Here is a 20794-nt window from a genome sequence, read left to right on the forward strand (position 1 = left end):
TTTTTTTTGGAGAAATCCATACCGATCTGATGTAAATTGTAAAGAAAACTTCAGGATACGTCCACATTAATGTTATTTTGTGTTTAAATTAAGAATAAAAGTACACGAAAATTTAATATCCTCTTCTTATAATCAATATTTATCTCTCGATATAACACGATATCGACATAAAAAGGAATTGTGTAATACTTATTCCATCACTATTTCGTATGGTTTATAATTGTGTTTTTCACAAGTATTTTACAATACACAAATCCACTTCTTGTTCAATTTTATTTTATGTTATTTGTGTACAAACAATGAGTTCTAACAAAGTATAAGATATTTCAAAATTCATGCCTAAATGTCAGCATTTAAAAATTTACAATCATGAATGTAGCTCAATTATAATGGAGCAAATTTTTGCATAATAGTAGTAGGTACTGAATAATACTTAAGTAAGTGAAATCATTTTGTATTTTACAAAACACTTAATATGGAATTAAAACTTTATTAATTTAAGATACCCTGACAACAATGGGTCATCATGTCCAAACAAATCAATAACAAAATAATTATAAAAATAGAATTGCATGTAAAATTTAAATCTGCAATAAATCAGAACACAACAGGTAAAAAAAAATGCAGTCATTCTTGACTCCAAAAGACTGCAAAACCTGTGACTGAAACTACCCCTATTGAAATTGCTGCATGGGTTGTAAATGGTTTTTCAATTTCCCCCCAAAAAATCATATCTTCAATTTCCCAAAAAAAATCATATCATACTTTGCACAGAAGAATAAATGTTGGCAATAAAAAATGCCTATTCTTTTTACATGTACATCTATTAAGACACACTAAGCCACTGACAGAGAAGCCTCACTCGCCCACAAGCAAGAGCAAAAGGATCGGTCATAGACACCACCCTTCTCTTACTTGGGTATCAAGATCTGCAACTTACTGCCAGCAAAGCTCTTTCAGACCACCCGTATATTGTTTCCCAAGTATTTCCACAATAGATGTCCATGCACTAATTATCAACTTGAAAAAACATGGCAATAAATCAGAGATTAAAAAGGTATGTACATGTGTGCGACACAATAAGCCAGTCGATATGGTATCAATAAAAATATGATAGCTTTTAAATCTTTAACCCAGTACAGTAGATACTTTATGTTGACTGTGTAAAATACAACACCAAAAAAAATCTTTTATATCATTTGGTTATGTCAATTCAAATTAAAGAAACATCATCACAATTACACAAAATAGTAACAGCTGATAATTTGTCTCTAATACCCCATATTTGTTCCAACTTCTAGGTTTATTGCTTGATGATTATAACTTTTAACATATCCTCATTTTACATTGGAATGCAAGAAATTTTGATAGTGATATTTTTTTCAGTCATCAATCTTCTACACTTTGCTTCAAAATTTCAAGAATGAGCTCGGAAACATGTACATATAAAATTTCCTGTATAAACAGATGTACAAGTATATTTAACAATTTTTGTTTAGCCTTAATTACAATTTAATCTTAATGCACAAAATTCTAGTCATAAACTCTTTTACTTCATATGGAAGGAAACAAATTAATATTTTACTCTTTCAATTCTCATTACTCTTGCAATATGATATTTGTTAAATTCACAATTCACCCTTTTTTACTCAGAAATGTCTCTACCTCATCTGCTTAGTCTACTTTTTACGTCTATGACACACTAAGCCACTGACAAAGAAGCCTCACTTGCCCACAAGCAAGAGCAAAAGGATCGGTCAGAGACACCACCTTTCTCTTACTTGGGTATCAAGATCTGCCACTTACTGCCAGCAAAGCTCTTTAAGACTACCCTTGATTGTCATATTTTTTTTCCACAATAAATGTCCATGCACTTATTATTTAAGTCAAACTTGTATATATATGTATTTCATAAATCAAGATTAAAATGTATGTGATTGCATACCACACGATAAACCAATCAATGTTTAAACAATAAAAAATATAACAGTTTTAATCTGTAATGAAGTATCAGAAAAAACTTTAACTGTCAAAAATACAACACTACTAAGGTATATTTTTCTTATCTAACATTGAATGTGTCAATTAAAGTTAAGTAAAAAAAACATCACATTTGTGCAAAACAGTAATAACTTAGATATTTGGTCTCTAATAGCCCATTTCTATTCAATCGCTACATCATTAGGTTTGACTCTTTTAGATTCTTTATTTGTCCTAGTTCTTCTTAAGCTCTGCCTTTTAGAGTGTTTTGATTTGAGAGTGGCACTTTTGGTGTCCTGTTCTTTAAGGACTTTTTCACATTCATCAGAACGGCACTTCAGTTTTCTAATTTCATAGATAGTATCATCTTTCGAATCATTTTTTGTACTATAAAGACATAATCAATATTTAAAACTGCTTCCTTTTGCTTTTTCTTCTCTTCATCCCAAGAAATATTCAGCTCTGGAGAAGCACATGTAGCTCCTAATTTCTACAACAAACATAAAAATAATTACCCATTTGCCTATATACATATTGTATGTGTGCTTCTGGATTTATGCATATATTAACTTGTACACAAAATTTAGGTTGATTGTAAACTTATCAATTGACCTAGAGGAAACACAGCTCAATTTTGATTAATTATTGACAACTGAAATATTTTTGAACCTATCTAGATTTTAAAAGAAAGTGCATATGGCAGTCTATTTAATATTACATGTATGGGGTGATGTGTTTACATTTGTGTGCGATTACATTGATTACAATGTAGATCTGAAAAGGTACGGTTGTAGTCGACACAGAAAGGGGTTTGTGAGTTTTGTTCCATATAATGTTTCTTTAGTCCACTGTTAAAACAGGTGGTTCTCTTAACATCAGAACTTTGACATTTACAGAGGACCATAAAAGATATGCCATTTTTTCAAGTCTGGGTAATAAAATATTTATCTATAATTTCAGACCAGTGAGCTACAATTTTGAAGCTAGTGTTGACGTACATGTAAATTGGAGACTAATGACTTTTTCCCCATCTTCTTTTGGAGCATTTTACCACTATGTTTACCTGCTTGACCTTGAACATGTTGAGGTGCCCTTTTCTCTGTTCCTCCACAATAATTCTTTCATTTAGCAGCAAGATACTATGGATATGGTAAAAAGCTGTAACAAACAAATTATGAAAAATTAATAACAGGTATGGCTCTCCATAGAAAGAATATACAAAAAAGGAGAAAAGATATACAAACAAGGTGTACTTATGACTAAAGCAAGTAGATAACATTTTACACAATGATAAAATTCTCTGTGTCACCTAGTTAAGAGAATTACATAAAAAAACATATAGTTATATGTATAGATCAAATTTATAGACGACAAAATATGATACGAAACATACCAGGGTTCGAAATTAACTTATTTTAGCACTAGTCCGCACGGACTAGTGACTTCTAGCTTCCACTAGTCTGCAAACTATTCCACTAGTCCGCCCTATAGTATGTAAAAAGATTAACACAAATCTTAAAATTTTTATCAATTTATTCAATGAAATATCAGTTGGAAGCATGTGGTGAAAGAAAGAGGGTTTTCAACTTTGAATTCAGAAATCTCCTCATGGTCACGTCCTATTTTATTGATCACAATGTAGAAAACGCTTTACCACGGTTGAGTTTCTCGTTTATTTTCAAACGTCTAAGAGACTCGGAAATAAAATTAATAAAATGTGAACAGATTCAAGACTTATATTCGGATTTGCACTAGTCCGTGCGGACTAGTACCTTACAAAGTCTGCTAGTCCGACACAATTTTTACTAGTCTCGGACTTACGGACATGAGTTAATTTCGAACCCTGCATACATAATGGTACCGTACTCCGAGCACATGGAATTCGAAGATTTACAAAATTTACGAAAATACAAATAATAGCATTTACAGCATTTAACATATTAAGACATACGTATCTATAGTTTCAGACCAGCAAGCTACAGATTTTGTGGATGTACATGTAAATTGTGGACAAGTACCTTTTTGCCATCTTTTTTGAGCATTTTACCACTGTCTTTACCTGCTTGACCTTGAACATGTTGAGGTGCCCTTTTCTCCGTGTTCCTCCACAATATTTTATTTCATTTAGCAGAAACATACTATGGATAAAAAAAATATGAAAAATCAATAACAGGTATGGCATTTCATAGAAAAAAATATACAAACAGATGTATTTATGATTAGAGCAGGTAGATAACATTCATACAATAATAAAATCCTTAAACTTTTGTGATCTAGTTCAGCGAATTATTTCAAAAACATATGATAATATGTATAAGATCAAATTTAGAGACGAAAAAACATGATACGAAATAGATGTACATAATGGCGCACCATACTCGGAACACATAGAATTTAACTTTACGAAAATGCAAAGGTTAGCATCTACAGCATTCAACATGCAAGTTATTGGGATAATGATCAAGCGATTTAACATAAAATAAAATATATTAACAACTTACATTGTAGATAGCAGGGGTTTAAAGTTCCAGTAAATGTGGCAATCTCATACACAACAAGTCGTACAACAAATGATTAGTTCGTATCTCAAACTGGGTAGCCAAATATCTGGTCATGTCACTTTAAGAAGGAAGGCTCAGCAAGTTCGATGTTGTCAGATCATTCCCATAGATACTTCAAATATTTCTGGCACAATTTCTGAAAGAAAAGTTGTATCTTGAAGGTTTTCTTTCCAAATTAGGATTAATTCTGATGAATGTAAAAATTTGAAAAGTTTACAAATGACAGACGAATACCAGACACTGATCAGAAAACTTGCTTGGGTCTTAAAATAGCTCAGGTGAGCTAAAAAAAATTCAATCATGTGATTTTATTGATCTTATCAGAAAATTTAAGAAATCTTACCTTTGTGTTAATTTTCATACTGGTTTTGTCCTTCTTGTGAGTATTCGGATTCCTGTAAATAATGCATGTATAATTGTGCATCATAGAATATGATAGCTATTTTTAATAATTCATGCTTAAGTATTTAACAGGTCCAATCCAAAGACTATATTTACCTACGTAACTATTAATAGCTACCTAGGTATCTAAAGCTACCCAAAGTAGCTATTTTTACCTACTTTTTATAATTTCTGCATTTTGCGGCACAAAGACCAAACGACGCAACATGGTGAATATCATATCTTTTGATACAGTCACACTAATGATGAATACGACAAACTTTTGGCCAAAAAATGATTACTTCCTGAATCGGCAACTTTACATTAGTTTCTATAGTTCTTATATATACGAAGTAATCATTTTTTGCCAAATTTTTGTCATATCCATCATCAGTGTGACTGTATTAAGAAATTTTGTGCTCACCATGTTGCGCCGTTCCTGCATTTGACCACAAAATGCAAATAAAGCAGAAAGTAGGTAAAAATAGCTACTTTGGGTAGCTTTAAATATCTAGGTAGCTATAAGTTGCTACGTAGGTAAATATAGTCTTTGGACTAGACCTGTTTAATGTAATTTCGAATTATTTCATTCGGATTATTTTCGGAATAATTAATTTAAAGAATTAAAAAAAATAAGCAACTAAGTCTCCTTACATGTATTTGTAGCTCAGTAGAAAAAAATGTTGCCTTAGATCTCTGCATATTTTGTGAGTATTTGGGTAAAGATTTTGTTTATAAACTCATTAAATAAGTTATTCTATTTTCTGTTAATTATTTCTTCTTATCTATTTGTTTGTTATTTGTTTGTTTATTTATTTTTGTGTTTGTTTGTTTATTTATTGGTGTAAACAAGGTTGCATGTACTGGCAGGGGTTAGATGAATTTTTTACTGGGTTAGTTGGCGCATGCCCAAAGGGGTTAGTCGCCGCCGGGTGTCGACTAACCCCTTTGGGCATGCGCCAGTTGAGTTAGTTAAAAATCCTGTAGTAAATCCATATTCAATGTGTATTCGGTCTGTATTGTTAATCAGTCCACACAATGTACGTAATAAACGGTAATTAACACGGTAGAAGTGTTGTTTACTGTCACGATGCGCTTAAATCCTAAGTATTTCATTCCAAGTATCCATGAATGAAGACTAGACCCGGGTCCCTACACCATGTGCACATGCCGATCTCCCGAAGAAAATAAATCACGGAACAAGAGAACGAAAATACATACCAATGCATATTCATCACGATAACTGAAAACATATAGTCGTAAGAACGATTAAATCCAACAAATAGCCAGTGAAACGCGGCGATGTCAACACTGCCAATGCACTGCAAACAACTCCTGTTCGACGTCATTTTTCGAAGTACGACGTCACAGGTACACTGTTTTCCCGAACTTTCTCTCTGTATCAAAATGGCGTATAGGCATTGTACGTAATATAAGGTATTCTGTCACTAAGGTACATCATTTAAACATTATTTTTTTAGCTGAACGTTTTCCTTTACTTGGACAACCAAATATCACAAGAGGAAATGAAAGTGAAAAGTGTTTAGTACAAAAAACAGGCTTTAAAAATTGCAAGATCCAGGATCCGCGCACTTGTTTCATCTCCGCTAAGAGGTGCAGTTTTAGTGTGCACATCTCAAGTTTTCGATCTATTGTGACGTAGGCCTATCACTCGGGGACAGAATATTTAAAATGAAATGCAGTATGTCTATAGATCTGCAAGAAGGTAATAAAGGCTAATAAGGTGTTGAAAATATTTCTTGTATCTTTCTTTTGATTTAGATCCAATTTATTCATCATTCATAATTATAATGTTTTGATAAAAGGAGGGGATGAGACAATATTCTTTTTTCTCATAAATACTGCGTGGCATTTAACCCCTACCTCCGTATTGACAGAAATATTTTTTTTTTTTATCAATTTTGTATTATTTAAATTTAATTTTATTTTTTGCCGACTTTGAAATAAATCATGTGGTGTGTGTGTGTGTGTGTGTGGGGGGGGGGGGGGGGGGCATATCGACGCTTACGGAAAGAAAAATTTAATGGATCAAGACAGCGTTTAAAATCTCGGACATTTTCAGGTAGAACACTGCACTTTTCGGCAATGAAACAGGATTGAAAGCCCAATCTATGAAAACTTTTAAGGAAGATCACGAACTGCGAATAAATCACTGACATCCAAATAAATGGATCTCTCTCTTTCTGAGGCACATACAATATTGTTAGTGTTGTGAACTTTCGCCCATTTTTTAGATAGAACTTTTAGTAGCAGAATTGACATGATTGAAGACTTAACATATGAAAAATTAAAGGAATTAAATCATAAATAAATCACTGAAATCCAATTTCTGAGTTTTTAAAATCTACCAATGAAGCAACTGTATAATAAAATTTCCCCGACTTTTAATTTAGTGCATGCACATTAATAAAATATGGCGAAAGAGTATGCTCATTGAACTATTTTACCTAGACTTTGTACTACATGTTAACGTGTATGTGCAGATGGATTTTTATATTTTTTATCAATATTTTGCAATAAATATACTTTTAAATTCTTGGAAAACATGGAATTGCCGCACATGTATAGGTAAATTCCGGAAATAGTAAAAAAAAAAAACTGTCGGAAATGAAATAAAAATATGTCGGAATGCTATGCAGATTTTGAAAATAAAATGCAAACGAGGGGCCGTGTCCCCATTAATTTTGGTGATATCTTCTTCCTTTTGTTGAATGTACTCTCAGTTTGGATATTTAGTATACTTAGTATTATAGAAAAACAAAGAAACTAGACGCTGGTGTTTTGTAAAGAAATTTTTAGTAGTAGAAAGTCCCCACAACTCCTGAAAAAATGTGCACCCCCTCCCAATGGAATTGCTTCATGCAGGCCTGTATCAAGTACTGTTAACCAATATGGGGACATTCATTTGTTTAAAAACGCTGTGCGTACATGTAACGACAGCAAATGATTTCAGCAACCGGACAGGCATCAACAGATCAGTTTCGATATATAATGTACATAAATACCTAGTGATTTGAAGTAATGCAGCGCCATATGAGAAATTTACGTTCTTTTTCAATTTCTGAACTAAATAAAATCCTGAAACAGTATACAAAACGGTACAGTATTATTTCAACATACTGTCTTTCTTACTGACGAATCTTTTGCAAACGAAGTCGAGAACGAGAAGTTATATATAACTTATAAAGCTGTGCATGCTTTGCTGTAATTAGATGCTACGGACAGACACGTAGCATCAGGGGTTTTTCGTCAAAACTTTTTTCTATTGAAAATTATCATTTATAGACCGGTTGTCCCCCCCCCCCTCCCCCCCCGTTTTGGTGTACCACAGCCAAATAAAGGTAATATAGTATTTATACGAAAAAATTAAGTACTAAAAGAAGTTCAATGCCCCTCCAAGTTTCAATTATTTACTTTTAAGTTTTTTTTATCAGGTAAGTTGTATACACCCCCCTCCTTGTAAAAAACGATGCTTCGTCCCTGATGGGTGAAATAGAATCAAAATTTAAAATCAAAGAAGAAGTCTACAGTATGTGCCAGAGTAAGTATGACTTTCTTGAAATAAAAACTCTCGTTAAATTATTATGAGCATAATTATATTGAAAATTATAGCAGACACACGTATTTCCCTCGATGAGAGAGAGAAGCTGAGAGATATTCCATCATGTTTGGGGAAAACCCAGGAAGATAATCTAATAATAATTTGTAGGATTTACTTTAAACTATTTCAATGATAACGTGTTATTTCAGCAGCGACCTGAATACTGTAAGTCAAAGATGACAGCTTCAAAAATTCGTTTCGGAACAAATACTAATGTAGTACACAAATGAAAATCTATAGAGAGTATTTCGTCTTCTTTGATTTACTCTGTCCATCAACCAATCAGCTTAATAAAACAGTTGACCAATAATCGAGGACAATTAGAATGGAGAGAAATGAATTGAGAACGTCCAAATTCCTTGAATACGCATGCTCGGCCGCCACGGCCGTGCATTCTGGGAAAACTGTGAAATCTATTACAGATAGAACGTACGATAACAATTTCGTTGTATCATGTTGTAGCATGAAATAACTGTTTATTTATTGTGTAGCTTACAGTTTAAAGATAACTTCATATTTACAATATTTAAAATTCTGGGGGTTTTGTTTGCTGACGGAAAAGCCCGAGTCATTATCTGATTCTTCAATGAATCAATTAATCAATGACAAGGGAGTTTTTTTTTTTCATCTATAAGCACAACCAAAGATAGATTCTAATTTCTGATTGGTCAATTCAGCCAATCTTCCAAATTCCAGAAACAGAAGCAAGAATTTACACTAAAAATAATGAATAAATTCACTATTTGCGTTTAAAAAATTCTGATGTGTATGGCTTTTAACCTAACATATCTTGACAAAGATGACCCAAAGGACCAATTAAGCTACTTCACATGCGTTCCAAACTCTCTGGACTCTTTACACAACATACACTTTGAGTTATTTTCTATATTCCTTTCAACTCCCGTGTATTTTCTTTGCTTAATTGCCAAGCAATTCTCTTCTTTAAATCAGCTCATACATGCAATGTCTCAATCGGCATCCTCTTCATATTACATACATGTATATAGAGCCCCCCCCCCCCCTCCTCCAGTAAAGGTTATATATGTTCCGTTGCGCCAAAACTCTAATATTATAGGTCACCCACCCACCCGTGTTTCTTTACTTATGTGTCTATAAAATACGCTTCACAAAACAATAATAACTTTATCACTCTCCAGCCTCGATAAAAATTAAAGAATTCAGCAAAATAAATCACTTGATCACGGATCTTCCTTTCTGTGTTTAAAAATTGCTTCGGCGCTAGCTCACCTATCTTTTTAAAAGATAAACTTGTAATATATATATTTTACTTGATATTTGCGTGGACCCTGAGGTCCACGCAGCTGCGCAGTAAATATATAAGCGAGGTTAAACCGGATGCCATGGGCAAACGACAGGCTACGCATGCGCGAGTTCGCCCCTTGGGCAACTTGCCCGTAGAATATTTCGCCCTATTCGAAATAGAATATGCCATTCATTGGCAAATCGCGTTTTAAATCCGCATATCGTATTTAATTATTCATTGCGGATCCGAATTCCTCTCTTATACATAATATGTATATTATACTTTTATATACAAAAAAAAACATTGATTCTGTAGCACAAGTATTTAAAAAAGTAGGAAGAACTTGCAGTATATAGATACATGCGAATTAACAACTTGAATACAAAACGTCATTCAACGACTAGTTCTAGCTTTCACCGGCATTAATTTTGTGCATCAAGGCTCGCAAAATTTTAGTATTTCAACAATCCAAATACCGTTTGATAGAGGTCTGTAGCAACGGTTTTTAAGATGGGGAGGGGGGTGCTCCGAAAAAAAAAAATCTGCGTACTACAGAGCTGTGCTACACGCGTACCATCAGATCTATTGTCTATTTTTCCCATGAAAGATTTAGGCCATTCCAAGTTTTTTCTCTGTTTAGCGTCCACCCATCTTTCAAAAACCTAGCTACTTATTCGCAAAAAAACACACAAGTCAAAAAAAAAAAAAAAATTAAATAAAACACATATTTCATAGTAATAAGAATGACGTAATTCAAAAGATATGATTTCATTTATTTATTATTCATAAAGAAAGTTATTTTCTTCAGCAAAATTGCGGTATTTCATACTGAAACTATTCCAATAATGAAATATTATACAAATATTTAGATATATTGCCGGAAATCACAAATTTTGACCTTGATAATTAATTTACGGACTCCTGATTCTGTTTGTTTTTTCTGATATGGATGTCAAAAACCAAGAGGCACGTGGACGCTAAACATAGAAAGAACTTGAAATGGCCTTATTCTTTATAAATCCAGAACAAGTGTCAAGTAGAAGCCTCTGTGGGTTACATGTATCAAAATAGCCGATTTTTGAAACTGACAAAACTAAAGGCGGAGATAAAATTTAACAATATTTTGCTTTGAGACTACAATCAGTCATAAGAACTGTAAGCAGATCATTGTAGAAAATGTGAACAAACCTACATGAATACTTACTAAACCTAGAAATTCTCTTAAATTGATTTCGGTTAGAAACACATGCTTATGGTCCACGTATTACAGTCCTATTTTAAAGGACAGCAACTTGTTTGAAACATTGATGTCGCCAATTCCGGGTCACGTCGGGGTTTTTCGTTGATATTTTGCATAGTTGTTAGATTTATATTTTATGCAATATACCCCGGTATGTATTGAAAGAAAAAATAAGGAACCATCCAAAAGTCTTTTTGTTTTCAAAGTAACCAAACAGGAACAATAATATATTTACAGGCGTATTTCATCAAGGCCAATAGCTTCCCCAGTTATATATACGAATCATTTTCTCCATTTCCGGATCACGTGAATCATGGTCTTGTAATATTTATGGATCGTTTGGAACACGATTTTTAAATAATGTTGAGACATAAAAGAATTCATGCAGCTCTGAAAAATCTAAACAATTGCAGAAAAAATGTATTATATTTAAAAACAGTACCGACAAAACAAAGTATTTTTTTTGTGGAAATATTTTTCAGATAGAATACTTTTAATAATCAAGGTAAATACATGGTTGTCACTTGGTTTTGTACATTGAGTTTTGACATGCTTAAATCAGTGTAATTTTATTTGAGCAGTGATCATTATGATTGATTTCTGAGTTAAAATTAAATGCATGTGCTATTAATTTTTATATAGAACTTTTATATCAGCCTTGCTGCAGCGAACAAAAAAAAAGAGAGAGAGAGAGAGAGAAAGAAAGGAGCCCTTGGTAGATTCCTTATAACCGAATTGTAGCCCTCCTACTTGTCCGCCTGAAATTGAGACCAAAAATTTCGCCTGTAGTGTTGATTGTACTGTCTTTTTGGGTGGCAAAAATAGTTCGGTCCAATGATCCTCGTGCAGATATCTACTTCAAGCTAGTTTATAGTTAATTGTTGTCTAAGAAACATTATGAAATCGAACTTTAAGGAATTAGGGGGAGAGGGTGTCCAGAACCGAGCGCAACTTTTTGTGCGCAATAAATATGCATTCGTGTTTTTTTTCCTATGGGTGGTACTGTAACCCTCTGGTCGACTTAGCTGCAGATCTGTAGCGTTATGGCTTTATGTATTTGTCTTTGACCATAACGCTACAGATCCGCTACTGCAAAAAATGTGCAATTTATGGCGCAAGATTTTTTTGCGCACTGTTTGGGTGAATTTCTCCAATTTTCAACATTGTAAATCATCTAACCTTCCCTACATAATGCTGGACACATTTTTCAATAAATCTGTATATTTTATACACATCCCAACCCTTTTATAGTTGTCACTACAAGCGATAAACTCGCTTGAATTAGAATTTTTGCAATCCCCCAGAGAATTCAAATCAAGCCAGTAGAGGCGACTATAAAGTGTTGAGAGGAGGATAAAATAAAAATATACAAATTGGTTTAAGAATGTGTCTGGAATGGGGTGAAAAATTGGTGATTTACCAAAGTTGGAAAGAGGAGAAATTCTCCCAAACAGTGTGGAAAAAAATCTTGCGCCGTAAATTGCACATTTTTTGCATTACAGGATCTGTATATAGCGTTATGCCATGGTCAAATACAAATCTAGAAAACCATAACGCTATAGATCTGCAGCTAGACTATTTTAATTTTGTATTTTTTTTTTATCAGCGAGCTACAGTTCTGCAGCTAGATACCTAAGTGATAGATATTTTTATGTATCTCTTTTAAACGAACAACTAGCCTAGATATTAGTTTTTGGTTTTGAAGAAAGAAAAAAAAACACCTTTAGTAATATGTATTTTTGTGGCGATAAAGTTTATTTTAAAGATGGACATATTTCCTGAATTTAGGAATGATTAAACCCCAGTACCGCTCCAGATGAATCTTCAGGAATCATGTGTACAAAATATTGTCTTATCAAGAATGACTGGTTTGGCTGACAACAGGTGAAGAGACCTTACAAAATCACTTCCAAGCCATTTCTCTTTAGGAAGTCAATGGATCTGTAGTCAGCAGCGTATCATAAAACTTGTAACAATTCAATTCGACTTGACTTTTTGTGTCCATATGAGTAGTCGTTTCCCGTTATCTTTCTGAGTGTGATCTCCGGGTGATCCATTCTGTGTGTGATTTTCTGGTCAAATACGACTTATTTTTTCGGCAACCCATCCTGGGGGTACATAAGATATGAACACAAATCGTTATGATTTTCCGGGTTGTAATAATTGGTATTATCATATCAATAAAATTAATTAATCATATTACATGAATGTAAATTGAAAAGTTGTTTAACTACTAAAAATATATTGTTTTGAATATGCTATAATTGCAAATGCAACCACAATAACTGTTAACAACATTTTTCACATTATGCGGTACGTGTAGTTGCAGAACTGTAGCTCTCTGCTTGAGAAGATTTCGGATCGAGAGATAAAGCAGAGAGTTACAGATCCATGCGTTGTAAAAACCGTCGATTGACGCCGCCGATTTTTTTGTCGCTCACTCCAGGTACAAATTCTCATCCTAATATTTGTTCGGGGACGATCTTTGCATTTCTTTTATGGATATATTCATGTGACTAAGATCCACTACAGTACTTTTTAAAATACTGGCGTACATAAATTCACATGTTAAAAAAAATGACAAAAATATTGGGTTTAAAGGATTTGTATATGTTTATAAAAAGAAATGCAACAATATTCTGCAACATAATAGTAAATTCTCCTATTTCGTTTCCGGAAGTCGTGCCAAGGCTTCCTGAAAACGACACAAGTACGCAGTTCCAATGCTCTAGCTGGAAAACCTTTAAAAAAAGGCGAAGGAATATTTCTTTCGCTCAGATCTCGAGATTGATGATCATATTGCAGTCAGATCGTGGAAATCAAGCTGAAATTGCTGTGTATGGCATGCAGTCTTGCACATGCAAGCTATAATTGAATGGCTGAGAAGGGGGGGGGGGTTGTTTTTACAGTCATGTGCTACTTTCTTAAATTGAAAGATTATCATTTAACATTGTTATTAAATCTCTTATGTTTTTAAATCAAGTTTAACCTTATTGTTTTCATCAGTTTAAGAAATTCATTATCATAGTTAAAGGTTCAAATATTTGTAGTTTACTATTTGTTCCGTTTCTTTTGCGTTCCGGTATAAATTGATATTCTTCTTCGAAGAAAAAAGTAAAAAGGCCTAAATTATCTTATTAATAATTCAAAGCATTACACGTCACACTTTCTTTTCAGGAAGGAGGACTGTCCAATAATAAAAGATGAACTTCTTTTTTCTGTATTTATTTTTTGGAATAAAAAGTATCATCAGAATATATTTACATCCACTGAATAGTTCCTCCTATATTTCTTAAAAAAGCCATTGCGTTCATCAGTGCATGAACTACACTAGGCATTTCACCTGTACAGATTTCTTGATCAGTGGCTGTTCCATCAATGAAACATACAAAGACGTTCACATCGTTAATATATAAATAATCATGTTAATCCTACTTTAAATTATTATTTAAACAGATATAAATATAAACAATAAAATGTCTTTCTTTGGTTGTTATTTACAAAATTTACACAACCCGCTATTTTTTCTGCAACAGCTGCAGCATTAACAACCATAGAAAGCATTTTGTTGTTTAAATGACCACAGAGACTGAATCTTTTGGGGAATTTGTGATTCGGAAACCTACAGTACTGCAGTTATCTGGTTGTAGTAAACGTGTATCCTGTGACCATCTACACGAACACCGCGTGGAAAAAAACTCCTGATTTTGTTTTTTTTTTTTATTTTCCCAGAGTATTGTCCTTTTTGAAAATTTTCACTCTTATCGTGCTTTTCATTATTACTTTGTGATCGAACCTGCCAATGTTCTGCCGGAAGTGGATTAATTCAGTGAGAATAAAATCTTGTCGAAGAATCGAAGCTGTTCAAGTTACTTTTTATATTTCACCCCCCCCCCCCTTCCTTCATTTTTAAAAGGTCTTGTCTGATGTTTAAAGATTAATGAAGAAATTGTATTACTGAAACTTTAATGCTTCTTGTGAATTTTATTTTTGTGCAAGCTAGGGGACGACCATTCTACTATTCTAAGGAGAAAAAAATATCAAGGCATGAAAATAGAACATCGAAATTTAAACTCTAATTCGCTGGGGGTGGGGGTGGGGGGTAGCACTGGTCAGGGACAGATTATTTATTATCTTGTCCCTCAAGGACAGATTATTTAGACTTTCTTTGGAAAATTATTTATTGGTTATTCGACCCCCCCTTCCTCAGAAAAAATGTGAGTTTTTTAATTTAAGAATTTCAAAATGTATAGATTATTTTTCACATTTTTTCAAGATTATACTTTTATAATATAGATCTAGATATATTACAATGTAAGGCCGGAACAATTTTCTGGGAAAGGGGGTGGACATTTTGTGAATAAAACAAGAGAGGTTGGGCATAGAATATTAATTTACATCATCGTTTAAAACATAAAATACTCAGTATTTAAAATGTTAATTTAATCTTTTTATTTACAAACAGCTGTAGAATATCTTGCCTATGTATGTTCTTGCATAGCTAATGTTTTTCCCCGAGTGATACGTCACAGTAGATCGAAAACTTGAGATGTGCACACTAAAACTGCACCTCTTAGCGGAGATGAAACAAGTGCGCGGATCCTGGATCTTGCAATTCTTAAAGCCTGTTTTTTGTACTAAACACTTTTCACTTTCATTTCCTCTTGTGATATTTGGTTGTCCAAGTAAAGGAAAACGTTCAGCTAAAAAAATAATGTTTAAATGATGTACACATTAGTGACAGAATACCTTATATTACGTACAATGCCTATACGCCATTTTGATACAGAGAGAAAGTTCGGGAAAACAGTGTACCTGTGACGTCGTACTTCGAAAAATGACGTCGAACAGGAGTTGTTTGCAGTGCATTGGCAGTGTTGACATCGCCGCGTTTCACTGTTGGATTTAATCGTTCTTACGACTATATGTTTTCAGTTATCGTGATGAATATGCATTGGTATGTATTTTCGTTCTCTTGTTCCGTGATTTATTTTCTTCGGGAGATCGGCATGTGCACATGGTGTAGGGACCCGGGTCTAGTCTTCATTCATGGATACTTGGAATGAAACACTTAGGATTTAAGCGCATCGTGACAGTAAACAACACTTCTACCGTGTTAATTACCGTTTATTACGTACATTGCGTGGACTGATTAACAATACAGACCGAATACACATTGAATATGGATTTACTACAGGATTTTTAACTAACTCAACTGGCGCATGCCCAAAGGGGTTAGTCGACACCCGGCGGCGACTAACCCCTTTGGGCATGCGCCAACTAACCCAGTAAAAAATTCATCTAACCCCTGCCAGTACATGCAACCTTGTTTACACCAAGAAATAAACAAACAAACACAAAAATAAATAAACAAACAAATAACAAACAAATAGATAAGAAGAAATAATTAACAGAAAATAGAATAACTTATTTAATGAGTTTATAAACAAAATCTTTACCCAAATACTCACAAAATATGCAGAGATCTAAGGCAACATTTTTTTCTACTGAGCTACAAATACATGTAAGGAGACTTAGTAGCTTATTTTTTTTCATTCTTTAAATTCCGAATGAAATAATTATTCCGAGTTGAAATAATACCCTGTTATGTGAAGATATGTCTGGAAAAAAAAACAACTTCTCTTGAAGATTTGTAAAGAAAGAAGACGACTGCATGTAAAGAGAAGTCAGGAGAGAAAACAACTGCACATGAAGATTTGCCAAGAGAGAAGACGACTACACCAGGCACTGACATTGCAGGTTAAAAGGTGTATGTCCTGTCTGTTGAGGTCTGTTGTGTTATCTCCAGTGCTGATGTTTGACATGATGAAGTGCCCATATTCTAAGTTGACGTTTCCCGAATCCTCAATGTGGGTGGAATGAGCAAGACCACTGTATAAACGAATATACAGGATAAATCTTCATAATGTTTGACCCATGAAAATCTTTATAATACATGAGCTCTAAAGTGCTTTACATAGATACAACAATATACATAACAAGAGGCCCATGGGCCACATCACCCACCTGACTAAATTTGGCCATTGCTCTTCTTTACCAGATGCCTCCCCCCCACCCCTTGTAATACCTATTGTGATCCTGTCCTACCCCAAGGAGTCTTGATTTAGACAGTTTGGAATCTCACTACCCCAGGATGCTTCCAAATAAGTTTCAGCTTTTTTGACCCAATCGTTCTTGAGGAGAAGATTTTTCCTATATATGTAAGTGTAAAATACACAACTTTGGATAAAAGATGCTTTGGATACTTTCTAGGGAGCATAATAGCCTAGGTCTCATTGGTTAGATTCTGTATCCTAACCGATTGGCCAAATTAAGTTTCCAAACCACGCCATTTTGACTGGGAAATCGAATTAGAGAAGAACAACCATGAAACCGATGTACGCTATCGTGGATTGGGAAGACAAATTTGTTAGCATTATTAACTCAGAGAACATTAAAGAACCTAGGAAATCGATGAAAGATTATGTAGAAGGGGAATTCATCATTGCAACATTTGGCAAAAAGGCATATAAAGCTAGGATCTTGGATATTGATGGTACGTATTTATGTCAATAGTGATTAGAAATAGCCTAACAAGTTCTACACTACAACGTGAAAGTGCAACCTTTAAGACTTAGTCAAAGTGGAGACATTATATTGTTTCTTAACGTGACTTATCATGTTATGCAACATACTTTTCATGCTTTGTGTGTCTAAGGCACTTTACCCTCATGTTACAGTCATTTATCAGGTTATATGATTCTGTAGTGTTAATGTAAATGATTATATATATCTATTCATAACTTCATGTATATATTTTTATTGTTTATATTGACACCATTTTGGTTATAAATTAATACTGGTCAAGTTTTCCAAGGCTGATAGCTATTGAAGGGTACCCCCTAGGGGGCATTCATCTAGTTACGTAATTAAAGTCAATAGAGGGGGACCCTCTAGGGAATAATGCCAGTGGTTAAATACCAAGCGCCACCTGGCCGCAGGGACCTTTTAAACCAATCAGGGCCCTGAATCAGTTATTTTTACATAAAAACAAATCAATTATCCAATCAGAAGGCATAATTTCAGAATAATTATCTTCAACTTTCCAGGAAAGCATCACTTTTCTGAGAACAGGCAAAGGGGAAAGGTCACAACATTTTTTTTTTCTAATTTCCGCTTTGCTCTAATTTTACAAGTGATGAAGTTCACGTGCTTCCTGTTTAGTGCTGATTACTTTCAACATGATGCAGAGACTTTCTTACGTTCGCTCATTTTTCAGCATTTGAACTTGGTATGTTATGTGCGCTGAGGAAGTTGACAGACTTTTTGCGATCATTCAGGAGGCCAACTACGAGGGGTGATCAAAAAGTTCGCAAACTAATTGAATAACTTCCATACACGAAACAATATTTGGTTTTAATGTTAATTATATTTTAAATTAATCCTCCCCGATTTTAATGCACATCAACCACCGTTCTGCGCATGCGCGAATCACGTGATATTGGCGGTCACATGACCCCCTCCGTAGCGTTCTGTCACAAAAGTTAAAAGATTTTTCCGAGTTTTATATTTCTTTCCATGCGAGTTAATTTTTATGACAAGAACAGTTAATTTGTCAGAAATGGTCATATTTCGGCAACAGAATGGGTGGATAATAACATCGATCCTTTCCAAAAATAAGCATGGCGACCATTAAAACACAAATCTTCTGTCTCAGGAGAGACCCAAATGAAAAAAAGGGGGAAACAAAATACTATAACAAACTACTTACAAAACATATGTTTTGAAAGTGTTTTGATAGTATAGCAAATCACATGCAAATGAGCTAACAAAACACTATAACAAGTTACTTTGAAAACACTCTAACAAACTACTAACAAAACGCTTTAACAAAATACTTACGAAACACTCTAACAAACTACTAACAAAACACTGTGTTTTGATAGTATTCCATTAGTATAGAAAATCACATGCAAATGAGGCTAACAAAACACTCTAACAAAATACTAACAAAGCATAAGTAACAAATCATCAATAAACCACTAAATTTGAATTTTTAAAATTATAATTAGCAAATTCACAAGTCTTTGAAAACATCTAAACACAGTCTCATATTGAAACATTACATGTATAAACATCTTGTTTCACAGTATTTTGAATTCCAGGTTTGACATTATTGTTCAATAGACAATAGCACACCATTCCAACATTAAAAAACACCAAGTTCGATTCATGATCACTCTCTTATATCAATCATTCTCTGCAGTGAAATCCTTTGGCCATTTCTCCATTCACATACATTTTCACAGAATTTTCAAGTATAATTATAATTCATTTAACCCAGTGCTTAAAACTGATCTAAGCTGGGTAGTATATGGATTAAAGGTCGATCAATCTTAAAATGAACAAAAACCCAATAAAAACAGGCCATATACACATCCACATTCACAGATTGAAGGTTTAACTGTAGCCCGTACGAAAGTTCGAGGCGGAATAGGCACGGCTTGGGCACGGCTAAGACACGGAATCCGCACGGGTTTTTAAAAAGATGCACGGGTTCTGCATGTCCAAGACACGGACACGGCTTCCGTGTCCGAAAGTGAGGAATCCTCACTCACAGAAACCCGTGTGGAGGCACGGAATCCGTGTCCCAGGGAGACGGTTTTTAACTCAGGCGGGTTTTGCTTCAAACTATTCATTTATATCTCACGGCTTTTTACTGAGCATGCTCAATCATAACTTCCTTTATTTGAATATTAAATTGGAGGGATCATGGTCATGAGCTGAGTCAATGTGTCTTTTTGCTCTATTTACAGGATATTTAACTAATACATGTCAGTTGGAATTGTATTTATGTCAGTCTGGGATAATTTCTTCACTTTTGAACTAAATGCAGTAAGTGTAATCTAAAATAAATAAGTCAATTTTTCAATTTTCATGATCTTCTGTATTGCGATGTTGACAATGAACATCATATGAAATAGTTTAGGTTTTATTTGAATGACTTTAGTTGGACTTTCACTAATCCTTTATAGTATAAATGTGACATCACTGTGCTAGTGAACGTTTAACTAAATTCTTTCTCAGATTGTGCAAACTTAGCTACCAGATTAAATTACAATTGAATATTGTACATTATCATTAAAATCTTAATTAAAACCTAGCATGGATTGTAACTGATAAAGTTAATCTTTAACAGAAAGTAAACACATTCATATAAGATTTTTAACTTTTGAAATTCTAAAACTAAGCATCAATGAAATTTAGCAATGTGAAGTTAGTTTGGTTTCAGTTACCATTTTGGCATCCACAGTTACATAAGGAGATTCTATAAAGGCCATGACCTAGATCTAAACAAATGCACAGATCCCGTGACTCCTTATATGGTATACGGCACGGCTTTTTGACACGGGTTTCCAAAAAACCGTGTCTCCATATATGGAAAAGGACACGGGTTTCAGACACGGGTTTACAGATTCCGTGAGTCCATATATGGAAACTAGCACGGCTTTCTGACACGGGTTTTGTAAAACCGTGTAAACTCATTTAAATATTTCGGCCAATATCCCGTGCCGTGTCCGTGCCTCGACCACTTTTAGGCACGGCTTTCCATACATACTTTACATAGGAGCACGGAATGCTAAAGCACGGGTTTCTGGAGACGGAATCCGTGCCTGAGCCGTGTCCAAGCCGCCCGGACTGTTTCGTACGGGAGTCCAGTTTAAAAGAACTTTATGTCATGCAAT

General features: G+C 34.0%; 1 long non-coding RNA gene across 1 annotated transcript; it reads right to left on the bottom strand.

Annotated features, from left to right (window-relative positions):
* Positions 1–504: 504 nt before the first annotated feature.
* On the bottom strand, positions 505–4937 carry LOC134232105 (uncharacterized). Its single transcript, XR_009984707.1, has 5 exons — positions 4885–4937; positions 4482–4677; positions 4040–4118; positions 3044–3138; positions 505–2463 (listed from the first exon to the last, which is right to left on the bottom strand). It is a non-coding gene; the product is annotated as an uncharacterized LOC134232105 (long non-coding RNA).
* Positions 4938–20794: the final 15857 nt, after the last annotated feature.

Source organism: Saccostrea cucullata, unplaced genomic scaffold (assembly GCF_032062105.1).
Source record: "Saccostrea cucullata isolate Sc308-1 unplaced genomic scaffold, CSIRO_AGI_Scuc_v1 ctg5281, whole genome shotgun sequence".
In the NCBI taxonomy this organism is placed as follows: domain Eukaryota; kingdom Metazoa; phylum Mollusca; class Bivalvia; order Ostreida; family Ostreidae; genus Saccostrea; species Saccostrea cuccullata.